This window comes from Dermacentor albipictus, unplaced genomic scaffold, assembly GCF_038994185.2.
Source record: "Dermacentor albipictus isolate Rhodes 1998 colony unplaced genomic scaffold, USDA_Dalb.pri_finalv2 scaffold_14, whole genome shotgun sequence".
In the NCBI taxonomy this organism is placed as follows: domain Eukaryota; kingdom Metazoa; phylum Arthropoda; class Arachnida; order Ixodida; family Ixodidae; genus Dermacentor; species Dermacentor albipictus.
The window spans coordinates 8,567,307-8,583,064 of record NW_027225568.1 but is presented as its reverse complement, the minus strand read 5'-3'; positions in this window follow the sequence as shown (position 1 = coordinate 8,583,064).

The following is a 15,758-nucleotide window of genomic DNA, read 5'->3' as shown; positions in this document are numbered from 1 at the left end:
TCAAAGCGTTCCGACGGACACACGCAACTCCTACACGGTTCGCCCACTCCCACGGAACATGAACCCCGCGCACCATCAACCCAGAAGGCTGGCACGCGGATCGTTCATCCTGCGCGAAATACGTGATAAGAAGATCTTAGCCTGTTTCGTCGACGCGGCACAATACCCGACCAGGAAGGCTTTCGTTGCCACCACGATCAATACGCAAGGTCAAGTCACAAACGCTCTCACAGTCAAGACCCACAAGTCCGAGATAGCAGAACAGGTCGCCATCGCACTCGCGCTCACAGACCCGACCACCACCCACGTCTACAGCGATTCACGCTCGGCTGTCAAAGCCTTTCAGAAAGGAGCAATTGCAAGCCAAGCTCTACAAATAATCAACAGATCCGCACCGCTGCAGCATCACACCATCTGCTGGTTCCCGGCACACCTCGGAGAGATCGAGGACGCCCCTCGCAATCTCAATGAGATGGCTCACAGGAGCGCGCGAGACCTAACCCTCCGCGACGCCACCTATTCTGGTCGTGACCATCCCAGCGAGAATCGGGACCCTCCCTCCACATATAACGAGATAACAAAGCACTTTTATCTAGACCGCAGAATATACAGCACACCTCACAATAAGCTCACCAGGCCTCAAGCCCTCACGTTCAGAATGCTTCAAACAAACACGTACCCCACGCAGAACAGACTACATCACTACATGACTGACCTATACAAAACATCATATTGCGAAAATTGCCATAGCACACTAGACGTACATCACTTGCTCTGGCCGTGTGGTCGGACCCACGCAAACAAGGATCGAGACTCCGCCAGGCTACAAGAAGGATTACGCAGCACGGACCTGGCGGAGCAGCTATGGGCCGTCCAGCGAGCCCACGATGCGGCCAGGGAGTTACAACTCCCGGTCCCAACGTGGGAGTAGCCCGCTCTATGGGACCTTGCGTCCCGTAGCTCGCAGGACCTCTCATTAAAGTTATTCAATCAATCAATCAATCAATCAATCAATTGTGGTCATTACATCGGTCGTTTCGTAGTCATTGGTAGTCATTACAAGTCATTATTAGTCATTACTAGTCATTATTAACCTCTACCAATCGCTATTATAACGGTATCATTCACTAACTGTCACTATCGATCATTTTTCATTCTTTAATCTGTCTTCATATGGCGTGATGACGCTTCGGCGGACACTCCGGCGGTCAGGTCTGCTCACACAAACTTCTCCATGAGCCTCGAAAGGCTTTCGCATTAATAACGTTTATTTGCACCCGCGAAGAGAGTCACGAGGAGTCAAGAGTCTTCCTGTCTCTTCGGCTTGCTCCTTCCTTTTCAGTTGGCTGTTGCTCCTTGGAGATCAGCGGTGTCCAGGGCGATGCGGATGACTTCTCTTTGGTCCTCTTCCTTAGAGCTGGTCATTAAGGTCTCCCAAGATTATCTATCCCTATCTGGTTAATTGTATCTAGGACATGTCCATATTAGGTGGATCATGTCCGCAGTGTTTGCAATTCATGTTCTCAGTGCTACCGTGCCATCTCTACATAATGTAGGGCTTGCAGATCACCCCCGTTTGGAGTTGCCGCCATGTTATCTCTTCTTGCTTACTTAGTTTCTTATGCGCCTCTGGCAGTGTTTTCCTTCTCATGCTCTAATAATTGAGAATTTCGCTGTAAGTGTTTATGCCTTCTTTTTGTTGGGGCTCCGTTGCTGCAGAGGCTGCATTGGTGGACCAGTAAATAAGCTCTCGGGCCAACGCATGCCCTTTCTCGTTGCCGGGCAAGCGTTCGTGTGCAGCAATCCATATAAGGTTTACTAATTCTGGAATTGGTCCTTTCTCCAATATGTTGAGTGCCTCTTTGGAGATTCTTCCTGCAGTATAATTCGTGATGGCTGTTTTAGAATGTGACACTATGATTCCGACTCCTGTTTGAGTCAAAGCTAGTGCTATGGCCACCTCATCTGCTACCTACGCTCTGTTTTGCGTGGTACTCCAGCTCTTTGAGTTCTCACCGTTAGCCTGTGTCGTCACTCAGATGAAACCTGGTCTGCCTTCGTATTCTGCTGCATCCGTGTAGAACACCCCTTGCTTTTTATCTAGCGATTTTTGTAACGCTTTTACCCTGTCTTTCCTTTTATCCTGGTGGTGACTGGGATGCATGTTCTTCAGGAGTGATGGTATGCGTACCCTATCTCTCATTTGTGACGCTATGGTTCCCGTGTTTCTTGCTTTGTTGTGGGTCTCGTATCCTAGTTCCTCTAGAATTTTCAGACCGCTTTTGCTTGTGATTAGCTTCTGATGTTGGGAGACTAGCGTGGCTTCGATCAACTTATTTAGGGTGTTTGAAATGCCCATGTTTAGTATATTCTGCGTAGATGCATGTGCATGATGGCCGGTTTAGGGCTGTTCTAACTCCTTTCCGAATGAGAATTTCTATCTTGTTTTTTTTTTCGGCCCTTGTTAGTTCAAGGCATGGTGTTGCGTATGTGACCGTGCTGATCGCGAAGGACTGGACTATCCTTAATAGGCTAGCCTTCCTCATGGCTGCCTTCTTGTTGGCGATTCTTCTGAGGAGTCGACATGTTTGGCTTACGCTCATTTTGAGGTTTCTGATCGTTTCCGTATTTCTTTCATTGTCCTGAATGTGAAGGCCTAGGACTCGTATAGCTTTTAAGTTTGGAATCCCGTCCCCGTTAACCACGAGTTTCATCCCGTGGTTGGGAATTTTCTTTCGTATTCTCTGCTGACTGATGAAGAGAGCCTCCAACTTTGTAGCTGAACATTTAACTCGGGCTTTTTCTAAGTGCTCTTCAATTCTGTTAATCGCCTTTTGCAGTGTTTCCTCTATGTGAGTGTCACTGCCTCTATTTATCCATAGGGTGATGTCGTCCGCATAGATGGTATGTTCTAGACCCTGTAAGTGCGTAAGTTTGTGTGGGAGTCCCCTCATTACTATGTTGAAGAGAGTGGGTGAGAGCACATAGCCCTTCATTGTTTCCTTGTTGCTGAGCTCTCTCTCTTTTCTCCTCGTTACCCCCTAGACTGACCGTTACTGTTCTGTCAGTCAGAAAGTCCTTTATATACTCGTAGGTACGTCTCCCGACATTCAGGCTACTCAACTGTTCTAAGCTTGCCTTGCGGTATACGTTGTCAAACGTTTTGGTCACGTCTAAGCCACTGATCAATGCCGATCAATGATCAATGATCAAGAAGCCGATCAATGAGTTAGCGGTAAGAGAGAAAATAGTGGAATTCCAGATCAAGCTACAGAACAGGTATTCGGCTTTAACTCAGGAAGAGGACCTTAGTGTTGAAGCAATGAACGACAATCTTGTGGGCATCATTAAGGAGTGTGCAATAGAAGTCGGTGGTAACTACGTTAGACAGGATACCAGTAAGCTATCGCAGGAGACGAAAGATCTGATCAAGAAACGCCAATGTATACGAAAGCCTCTAACCCTACAGCTAGAATAGCACTGGCAGAACTTTCGAAGTTAATCAACAAGCGTAAGACAGCTGACATAAGGAAGTATAATATGGATAGAATCGAACATGCTCTCAGCAACGGAGGCAGCCTAAAAGCAGTGAAAAGGAAACTAGGAATTGGCAAGAATCAGACGTATGCGTTAAGAGACAAAGCCGGCAGTATCATTACTAATATGGATGAGATAGTTCAAGAGGCTGAGGAGTTCTATAGAGATTTATACAGTACCAGTGGCACCCACGACAATAATGGAAGAGAGAATAGTCCAGAGGAATTCAAAATCCCACAGGTAACGCCGGAAGAATAGTAATGAAAGCCTTGGGAGGTATGCAAAGGGGGAAGGCAGCTGGGGAGGATCAGGTAACAGCAGATTTGCTGAAGGATGGTGGGCAGATTGTTCTAGAGAAACTGGCCACCTTGTATACGTAATGCCTCATGACCTCGAGCGTACCGGAATCTTGGAAATCCTAATCCTAATCCATAAAAAAGGGGACGCCAAAGACCTTAAAAATTAGAGACCGATCAGCTTACTGTCAGTTGCCTACAAACTATTTACAAAGGTAATCGCAAATAGAATCAGGAACACCTTAGACTTCTATCAAGCAAAGGACCAGGCAGGATTCCGTAAAGGCTACTCAACAATAGACCATATTCACACTATCAATCAGATGATAGAGAAATGTGCGGAATATAACCAACCCTTATATATAGCTTTCATTGATAACGAGAAAACGTTTGATTCTGTTGAAACCTCAGGCGTCATGGAGGCATTACGGAATCCGGGTGTAGACGAGCCGTATGTAAAAATACTGAAATATATCTATAGCGGCTCCACAGCCACCGTAGTCCTCCATAAAGAAAGCAACAAAATCGCAATAAAGAAAGGCGTCAGGCAGGGAGATACGATCTCTCTAATGCTATTCACAGCGTGTTTACAGGGGCTATTCAGAGACTTGGATTGGGAAGAATTGGGGATAAGAGTTAATGGAGAATACCTTAGTAACTTGCGATTCGCTGATGATATTGCCTTGCTTAGTAACTCAGGGGACCGATTGCAATGCATGCTCACTGACCTGGAGAGGCAAAGCAGAAGAGTGGGTGTAAAAATTAATCTGCAGAAAACTAAAGTAATGTTTAACAGTCTCGGAAGAGAACAGCAGTTTACGATAGGTAGCGAGGCACTGGAAATGGTAAGGGAATACATCTACTTAGGGCTGATAGTGATCGCAGATCCGGATCATGAGACTGAAATAATCAGAAGAATAAGAATGGGCTGGGGTGCGTTTGGCAGGCATTCTCAAATCATGAACAGCAGGTTGCCACTATCCCTCAAGAGGAAAGTGTATAAGAGCTGTGTCTTACCAGTACTCACGTAGGGGGCAGAAAACTGGAGGCTTATGAAAAGGGTTCTACTTAAATTGAGGACGACGCAACGAGCTATGGAAAGAAGAATGATGGGTGTAACGTTAAGGGATAAGAAATGAGCTGATTGGGTGAGGGAAAAAGCGCAAGTTAATGACATCTTAGTTGAAATCAAGAAAAAGAAATGGGCATTGGCAGGACATGTAATGAGGAGGGAAGACAACCGATGGTCATTAAGGGTTACGGACTGGATTCCAAGGGAAGGGAAGCGTAGCAGGGGGCGGCAGAAAGTTAGGTGGGCGGATGAGATTAAGAAGTTTGCAGGGACGACATGGCCACAATTAGTACATGTCCGGGGTTGTTGGAGAAGTATGGGAGAGGCCTTTGCCCTGCAGTGGACGTAACCAGGCTGATGATGATGATGATGATGATGATGATGATGATGATGATGATGATGATGAAGCCAATGATGGCCCTTCGTGTCCTTCGTTTGGTGGTCGAGAATTTGCCCTTTAAGACAGCCCCAGCCAGCCAGCCAGCCAGCCAGCCTGCCAGCCAGCGGGCCAGCCGGCCAGCAAGCCACATGATTGCCTGACGAGGTCTCTGCCCCCGTAACTAAAGGAGCAGTCTACAGCAGTACAGCAGGAGCTGGTACAAAAAAGAGAAGCGGGGTTACAAATAGTACACGCATACATCCTACATCATACGTCCTATACAATATGGCTGTACTTAAGGACTACGGACAGCTTATTTTTAAAAATCACATTGAAGATTCGCTCATATAAAAAAACACTTAAAAGGAAGCCAATAATTGAAACGGAAATTTACATTTATCATTGTTACTTAACAATTTCAACGGAAAACAAAATTGACCGCAGTTCACGTTTGAACGTTTTTCTGGGTAGGCAGAAATCCAAAATAGAAGCGCAGTTATTTAACATGTCTCTTACCTGATATTCCAGATCTTGTTTTCCATAATTTGTTCTGACTTTTTTATTTCTACGTTTGGGGTTACGGATATCATACTGCGCCAAGACAGATGTGTAAATACTGTGGAGCTTTTTTTTATATATTCGCTGTGCCAGTATCCCCAAATAGACTTTATTTGTAGGTAAAACATCAAATCTGGGAAAAAGTGGTTGCGTCGGCAACAAACTAAAAGGGTGTAAGATTCGTCGGACGATCTCGCCGCTGCCACCATTTGTTAGAGTTGTCGGACGATCTACGAGCTCTAGGCCGATCTCACCGCTGCCATTCATATGTAAAATTTGGCAGTCGTAGCTGTAGGAAGGAGCTTGACTCTTCGTCGGGACTAAGGAGAGCACGATTTATTTACATGTTATTTACCGTTGAACATGAGATACATCGACAGTCTAGCGTGACTCCCAAATGGAGCGCGCAAGACGAGCATACAGCAAACAAATTACGAGCACACAGCTCACGAGTACATTTCTAGCACGACAACGAGCACACACTAGCAGCCGACAATCGCTGCTTATAAGCACTCTGCTCGACGTCATAGTTCGACGTCATTGAAGATGACCCGCCCTTTTGGAGGAGGAGGAGGGCTCACATACACGTGCCGCACAAGCACACAGGTGTAATGGTCTGAAGCCGACGTCAGAGGGGCTTCGTAGAACTTTGAGTCGTCCCGGGTGGCGCGCCCGGGTAGCACATTGCCTGGTGTCTCGAAAAGCGCATGGGGAGGTTCCGCCAATTACCTCCCTTCGAGAACTCCCCTGAGCTGACCCCTCGCCACGTGGCTGCCGGTTATCCGCAGTTCTCTGAAGTGCGCCACCGTCCCCGTTGGATCGGAACACGTGCAGCGGGCTGAAATAGCTGCAGGCCGATCCTAACAAGGGCCGGTGTGGTTCCCAAAAACCTGGAGGACACGTTTTTGCAGCAGTTGTAGCCTATCATAGTTCCCTTTTGTCGTTGTCCCCCAGACCAGAATGCCATACAAAAGTTTAGAATAGAACAGAGAGTAATATAGTGATTGCTCTAGCCAAAGAGGTAGAAGAGGAGCTATTTTTCTAATACATCCAACAGACTTCGCGAGTTCGGAGAGCAGATGATTGACATGAGGGGTCCAAGACAACTCTTCACTAAACCATACCCCAAGGAACTTTTGCACACTTACTTGTTCTAAGTTATGTCATCTGTACTGTAAGTTCATCATTTTTTATGCTTATTGATTGGCTTAACTATCATGTACTTTGTTTTTACTGCATTCAACTGAAGTTCGTTTTGTTGCAACCATGTGGATAAATCATTTAAATACAGATTGGCCGATTGTTCAATGTCATGCAGTGTTCTATCTGTAAAGAATAAACTAGTGTCGTCTGCAAACATGGTTATTGTGGGTGTTCTTTGTAGTTCCGTAATGTCATTCACATATAAGAAAAAAAGTAACGGGCCTAATATCGAACCTTGCGGGACACCTAGTATAATGTCAAGCTGTTTTGAAGAACTACATTCTATTTTAACAAACTGACGCCGAAACGATAAGTAGCTCTTGATAAGGCCTAATGTGATACCTCGAATTCCATAGCAACCTAATTTTATAGCTAAGATTTCAAGGTCAACGGAATCAAAAGCTTTGCGCAGATCGAGAAATATTCCTAAGGTAAAGAGCTGATCTTCAAAATTTCTTATTATTTGCTGCTTGACGGCAAGAAGAGCGTCCTGAGTTGTCTTATTTTTCTGAAAACCATACTGTGAGGGTGATATTATATGATACTTGGTTAGATATTTTGACAGCCTAGCTGTTATTGATTGACAATTCGTAAATCTTTGAAAACACCGGTAGTACTGAGAATTGCCGGTAATTCGTAATATCGTCAATTCTGCCTCCTTTGTGAATTGGAATTACTTTGGCCAGTTTTAATTTATCTGGGAAGACTCCAGTAGAAAATGTGAGACTAATGAGATAGGCTAGGACAGGGCTCATAATTAATGACACTCGCTTTACAGGTTCAACTTTAATTTCATCATACCCACTTGCGACATTATTTTTAAGCGTATTATAAGAGCATTGTTTTCTCCTTCGGTAACGGCATCCAAAACCAATAAATTTACTCGACGAGAAGGCCAGTAGAGCCCACTTTGTTGAATAGACGGCTGGGGTACGGCTGCATTATTGAAATACTCGTTTAATTTCATCTGCTAGCGTCTTGCCTCCTATAGCGTCATTGATTACTATTTGGTCAGCCTTAACCGGTGATGGGTTTCTGCCAGTAAGGTAATTTACCTGTCTCCAGATCTTTGCCGGATCCGTTCTTATCCTAGCAAACATTGCTTCATAATATGCAAGTTTGGCTTTATTTATATCAGCGTTTAATTGATTGCGATATTTTTTAAATTCTTTGAACAAGTAACCGTCGTTGCATTTTATGAATTTGCGGAACATATTATTTTTCTTCTTGATGCGTTTTAGTAGGGCGGTGTCAATCCAGGGCGTTTTAATTTTCCGATTGCATTTTTTATACTCTCTCAGTGGAAATGCATCATTGTCGCAACTAAGAAAGACCCGAAGAAAAGCCTCATACGCAGAATTTGCATCCTGCTGTAAGTACACATTTGACCAGTCAGCCCGCTCAATTAAAGAATGAAAATAGCTTAACGAGGAGTCATTCACCACCCTATGTTCAAGCCTGCTGCATTTCTAGTTCGTGGTTAGGGTGCATTGTGTGGCAAGGAACATAGGCAGATGGTCACTGATGTCGCATGATAATGCCCCTGCTTTGAAATCTGATGCATTCAGGTTTGAAACACATACATCTATAGAAGTAGAACTTTGTGAAGTAATTCGAGTTGGCATAGAAATAGCATTTTCGCACCCATAAGAGGACAAGAGATTCATCAAGTTGCGCGCAGAAGAGTCGTCGGCCAACGTGTCGATATTTACATCTCCCAAGAGAGAGAACTGCTTATTAGTATTAATACAATAGATTATTACATTTTCTAAATGCTGTAGGAAATGCCGCTTGTATCCAGTCGGTGGTCTGTACAGATCAGCAATTAAAAACGTGCTGGTTTCCACCGTTAGGCACTCTATATCCCTATTCATAGCTGTGCACTCATCAACAATATGATATGCGTACTTTCGTTGTAGATAAATAATCAGGCCACCACCTCTACCAGTTCTGTCTAATCGTATTGGCATGTAATCAGTAAAATTAGGGGAAGGCTCATCTTTGCTTAACCATATTTCTGTGAACATGAATGCGTCAAAATTAACTTGCAGGGACTTTAGCCAAATGTCCAGCTCATCTTGTTTGTTCCTCATGCTACGGACATTTAAGTGTATTAAGGAAAAATATGGGTGTAAATATCGAAGATTTCATTTTAGTTGGACGATTCAGTAATGAAACTGATTAAATGATACTGTCGGCATGTACCTTGCTTCCCTGATGTATCGACTCTACGTGACTCTTCGGATGGTTCACTTTGCTGTGAGAAGGGAACAGGATCCCTTGAGAGAGGTGTACGCACAAGTCAATGTGGGTTCTCTGGTAAGCAGCACCCCGGAGCCTACATTTGCTTTAGCTACCGCGGAGTTTTCATCGGTGCCCTTTGATTTTACTAAAAAACTGTGCATTTGGGCCATTAAGGAAAATGTTGGGCATACAGCGGTCACATATCTGCTAAAGATGCTCAAGACAAGTAACTTTGACCCCTCGTGTCTCCCAAGTGACGCTCGCAATTTCCTCTCCATGCCCAGAGGTACACAAATGTGCACCTGCTTTAACTGCAAAGGCTCGTGAGCAAAAAACACTTTTGCTTGCAGTGCAGACTAGAAAATGCCTTGTCGGAAGCATGTTTTAAGGGCAGCCATGTTTCTTTGTTATATAACATTGACGGACTGCCAATTTCAAAGAGTTCTACCATGCAGTTATGGTGAGCATGGCAGAGTTTCCCCCTCTGTAGTCGGCATTTTTGCTGGCCCATCAAAGCCCGTTTCAGCAAATGATTTTCTGAGCCCCATGTCAGTGAGCTGCAACAACTTCTTTCGCATGGAATGGTTTTTGAGCAGTAAGTAATTGAGGTTTCGTCAACATGTTTTATTTTACGTGCACCAGCGCGGTCATTTGTTTTTCGAACAGACTGGGTATTCTGGTTGTCCAAATGTACAGTAGAGGGCACATACAGCAGCAGCCGACTCTGCTTTCCAACAAGATCCTCCACTTTGCACGCTGATGATTCATTCAGGCGTCAGACTGACCCTGACCATTACCTGGGCACCTCAGTCTTGACGCTGCTTCCCATAGACTGCATTGCCTCTGCACCGCTTGACTACATGCACCTTTTATGTCTGGGCATTATAAAAAAGTTGCTTAGTGCTTGGTTAGGTGGTCGTTTAGAGGTCCGTCTCGGACCTGCAGAGTGCGGACGGTTGTCTGACTTTCTTTCTTTAGCTCTGTATGTTCCTAAAGAATTTTCACACAAACCTAGAAGTGTAGTAAAGGCTGAGCGTAGGAAGGCAACAGAATTCAGACTACCTCTTTTCTACACTGGGCCTGCAGTACTCATGCCAGTTTTGCCTTCAGATCTTCACATGAACATTCTTTTGCTGCACTGTGCAGTCTACATTCTGGCAAGTCCTAGCCTAGCTTGTGCCGGCAAAATACTGATTATGCCGAGTCTCTTCTTCAGTAATTTGTTAAAGCTTTTGCAAAATTGTATGGAAATGACCAGGCTTCCTACAATGTTCACTGTGTATTACACCTTGCAACTTATATACGCAAGCATGGACCACTGGACCTGGTCGTGTATTTCCAATTGCCAGTAGGTACAGCGGGGCACGGCACTTGCAGAGACGACGGACGTTTGCGCGCATGCGCGAGTAAGAGCGGGTGTGAGAGAGGAAATGTGGGGACTTTTGCTCTTCGAAAATACGACTCTGGCTAGGTACTACGGAGGAGTTTCTTGGCGCGCGTTGTATGCGCTTGTCCCTAGGCGTGCCGGCAGAAGTCGCGGGGTGCGATAGGGCTGAACCTAGCATCGCAAGTTGGCGGCTCGACGGAATTATATTTATTCAATCATGTTTTTACTAATGAAAACAACGTGTCATTATTTCGCATTATTGGCGGCGCCTCCAAGACACCAAAGCGGCAACTGGGACATCAAAGCTAGAAGCCGGACTGGCCCGTGGGTTGGAGCTCGTAGAGGCCTGCGCGTGCCATGGGGTGTTCGCATAAAAAAATTGGCTGTCCGCGACAGCGGACAGCCGATCTTATACTCTTCTGGCATGCGCAGGCCTCGGCGAGCGCCAACCCCCGGACCAGTTCGGGTTGGCTTCCTGCTACCCCTTGGGTGCCCTCGAAATTCTGCGCCGCCTGCCTTATTATAACAGGTGCTGTCCTGAGGCCTCCGTTTCCCCGTTACGTGCCCTCCTGGAGCAGTGTTTGTAAAAAATCCTCTATCGTCGCGACGGAAAAAGCGACCCGCTACTTATGCAACACCATTCAGAACATTGCCGCTTCAGACACAGCGATCACCAAGCGGTGTCCGCGCCCACTGTCTCGCTGCGCGGGCAGCTAGCGGCGGAGCCTAAACAAACTCCACCGCACTCCGTAATGCTGGCATTTCTAGGGCATAAACGAATACAACGCGCGCTAAGAAACCTCCTCCGTAGTGCCTAGGCAGAGTCATATATTCAAGGAGCAAAAGCCCCCAGATTTTCTCTCTCGCACCCGCTCTTACTCGCGCCTGCGCAGAAACGTCGAGCGCCGTGGAAAGCGCCACGCCCCGCTGTACTACCTGCTAACAATTGTAAAAACGCGACCTGGTCAGCGCATTTCCTTTAGAAAATAATATGCAGTTCCTCAAGCGGCTTCTAAAAAGCCATAGGACTGCACTTGCCCAGCTATAAAATCGCTTAAAAGAGTGAGAGGGAAAAGTGGCGGCAACCCTCTCACCACTCAAAACGATGAACTTAAAGGGCCCCTGAAACGGTTCGGACAAATTTTGTAGGCGCGTAGGGTACAGCTTAAGTAGAACATTCGCACCACAATTTAAGTGAAGCGTTACGTATTAATGGAGCTGCAACCGATTAGAAGTTACCCTCCTCCCTAGCTATGCTTTTCCTCCTCAACTAGCTCGCCGAGCGAGCGGCGCTAAGCTCCGCCTTCACTGGTTCAGCGTCACGATGCGACGTCACATCGCTCACTTCCGGTTGTTTAGGAGCACGCCCCCTCCCGCGCGAGACCTCTCCGCTAGCCGCTTGGCCGTCGACCGAGAGCTATCGAAGCAGCGTGCGTTTCGAGCATTCTGTCGTAGCGCCGAACGTGTCCGGTACTCCGCTAAAAACAGGCAAGCTGGTCATTTCGGCAAATGACTGGAGGCATAAACTCAAGCTGATGAAGGAACTTTAGCGTAGACGTACGTGAGCAGCCTGATCGGTCTGCACGGTCCAGACACTTGCTGGCGCAGCGCTTAACCAGTCAAACAAAGCGCTAATATTGCCCTAACCAAGTGTAAATCATTTTAAACATTTATAAATCAACGTGTTAATGATTACGCTCCTGCGAAAAATACACACCAGCAACAAAGAATACACTTCGTTGCTGCTACTGTGTATGGTTGAGCTCTGTGCCACCAGGTGGCTGCACCGTGCAGACCGTTCACATTTGCCCTTCTGCTCATCTCGTGGCTCATCCCGGCACAGTCAAGCGGCCAGACCCTGTCCCCTTGCGCTTGCGTTTGCCCTAATACTGGACTCGCGGTTTGCAGGTCGCCAGGTTTGCAGTCCACAAGGCAACAAAGTCGAATCATAGTGCTCGCGAAAAGACTGAGACCGACTCTGACCGCGGAGCTCTCGTCAAAATGGAGTACGTCGTAACACAAGCAGACGACACTTGCTGTGTGCCGGAAGTGCTGAAGTGTACTAAAAAACTATTCTTGTGTATTCTCTTTAAGTTATTTTCTTTTTACAAAAACAAAGTAACTAACATTCCAACTATTACGAGCATCATTTGTTCACCATAAAGTTGGAAAAATTATCGACCACGCGCCCTGGTCAGCCAATCAGATAGCTCGCCCATGTGACGTAATATGGGTTATTTGCATCATATGGGTAGGGGCCAGTGGCGTAGCTAGGTCGTCTGGCACCCGGGGCCCATAGGTCTTCTGCCAGCACCCCCCCCCCCCTCGGGTGCAGCCGGCGAAAAGAGGGGTGTCTTCAGTCGTATATAACACCCCCCCCTCCCTCCACAGGCCGCTTGCACCCGGGGCCCACGGCCCCCCGGCCCCCCCTATTGCTACGCCAGTGGTAGGGGCGGCTTAAAATTCCGCCGAGCAGTGCGCTGCGATCGGCAGCGATGGGTATTTTTAAAACCTTATAATAAATTACACGCTTTACGCAGAGCACTTAGATGCATCAATTAATGATCAGCAGAACCTACTCTAACGACTCAGTACGTTTGTAGAAAATCGCCAAAATCGTTTCAGGGTCCCTTTAACAAAAGAGCATTCAGATAGGCCTCTCTTAGCTACCTGTGCACCACCCCAGTAAAAACAGGCCATGTTTGCTAGCTTCATCCTCAATATAGATGTTCCTGATAACAGCTGCATAATAGATGGCTCTGTCATTGTAGACAGTTTTGCATACATAAAAGAAAGTAACATAAAGAGAATGCACAAGAACAATTTTTCAGTACACTTAAGCACTTCCGGCACACAGCAAGTGTCGTCTGCTTGTGTTACACGTACTCCATTTTGACGAGAGCTCCGCGGTCAGAGTCGGTCTCGGTCTTTTCGCGAGCACTATATTCGACTTTGTTGCCTTGTGGACTGCGAACCTAGCGACTGGCAATATGTCAAGCTGCGACATCGTGTCCCTCTGCAAGGCAGCATACGAGCGAACTGGCTGCTGCGCATCGGACTGCCGCTATGCGATAACCGACAGGATTTGCGCGTTTGTGGCCGTCACTTTACAGCGGAATATTACTAACGCAATAGCGTTTCGCAAGTCCGGTATTAGGGCAAACACAAGCGCAAGGGGACAGGGTCTGGCCGCTTGACTGTGCCGGGATGAGCCATGAGATGAGCAGAAAGGTAATTGTGAATGGTCTGCACGGTGCAGCCACCTGGTGGCACAGAGCTCAACCATACACAGTAGCAGCAACGAAGTGCATTCTTCTTTGCTGCTGGTGTGTATTTTTCGCAGGAGTGTAATCATCAGCACGTTGTTCTTATAAATGTTTAAAATGTTTTACACTTGGTTAGAGCAATATTAGCGCTTCGTTTGATTGGTTAAGCGCTGCGCCAACCGTGCAGACCGATCTGGACCGTGCAGACCGATCAGGCTGCTCACGTACGTCTACTCTGAAGTTCCTTCATCAGCTTGAGTTTATGCCTCCAGTCATTTGCCGAAATGACCAGCTTGCCTGTGGTTACCGAAATACCGGACACCTTCGGCGCAACGACAGAATGCTCGCAACGCACGCTGCTTCGATGGCTCTCGGTCGACGGCCAAGCGGCCAGCGGAGAGGTCTCGCGCGGGAGGAGGCGTGCTCCAACAACCGGAAGTGGACGATGTGACGTCGCATCGTGACGCAGGACCAGTGAAGGCGGAGCTTAGCGCCGCTCACTCGGCGAGCGAGTTGAGGAGGAAAGGCATGGCTAGGGAGGAGGGTAACTTCTAATCGCTTGTAACTCCATTAATACGTAACGCTTCACTTAAATTGTGGTGCGAATGTTCTATTTAAGCTGTACCCTATGTGCCTTCAAAATTTGTCCGAACCGTTTCAGGGGCCCTTTAAAACCTTATAATAAATTACACGCTTTACACGGAGCACTTATATGTGTAAATTAATGATCAGAAGGACCTACTCTAACGACTCCGTACGTTTGTAGAAAATCGTCAAAATCGTTTCAGGGTCCCTTTAAGTTAAGGAAGCGAAGGGAGCGCACAACAGTGCAGCTCCACCTAGCGGACGCTTCCAACAGTACACGCGGGAGCAGTAGCAGACGACAACCCTTTGCAGCAAGGATGGCTGAAGTTTGCGGCTGCGATTTCTCCTTTGTTCGGGCGCCAGGCTGCTTCTTCTGCGGTGACAGCTGTAGGGAAGATGCTGACCTCTGTGCAAGCGGGTATGAGCACGATGTTACCGGTGTTTGGGACAACATGGTCCACATATGTGCAAGGTGCGTCCCGCTGACAAACGCCATGAACCCCATTTACATGACGTGGAGCTCATGTTCACTAGCCGATAAATTTTGTTGAGGGATGCGATCTCTCGATGGTTTTTTTTTTTATTCTACCCGTGCCGCAATGCTGCTTCTGTACCTGAATAATAAGCACCCGTCGTTAGTGCAGACTTATATCAAACAAATCCGCACGGTGCAATCTCTGCATATGCCGTTGTGATTTTCCTGCCGATGAATACAAGTGACATCGCCGAATAAGCGCAGTCGAAGTCGCCTCAATAAGAGTAATTGCCAATTTATTGATGGAAACGCGTACACTAGCCAACGAAGTCACCAAACATACGGGTTAATAAAAGCGCGTTAGTGCTGTACCGCCGATGCAATTCTGCTGCATACGCCTATGAAGTTGAACTACCGTTCTCACTGCAGTTTGTGCAATTTTACATTCCCCAAGGGAGCTGCTTGGAAACGTACAAAGCTAAAGACTGAATAACATTTCAGTACTTTTTTATATTACTAGAGAGAGGTGCCACATGATATATTTAAAGGCAGAGCAGCGCCAGTCAAAGTAGATGAGCGCTGGCGGCAAGGCTCGGTTTAGTCGTCTGCAGCGTAAGTATAAGAAAGAATTCAGCTGAGTACAAAACTCACATGCAAGAAGGGACTACGTTGTGAAACAAACAAATCACTCGGCGTGTTAAGTTTGCTCAAGCAGCGTCGAGATGTGATGACTTCCCAAACGGGACGCAAACTTTT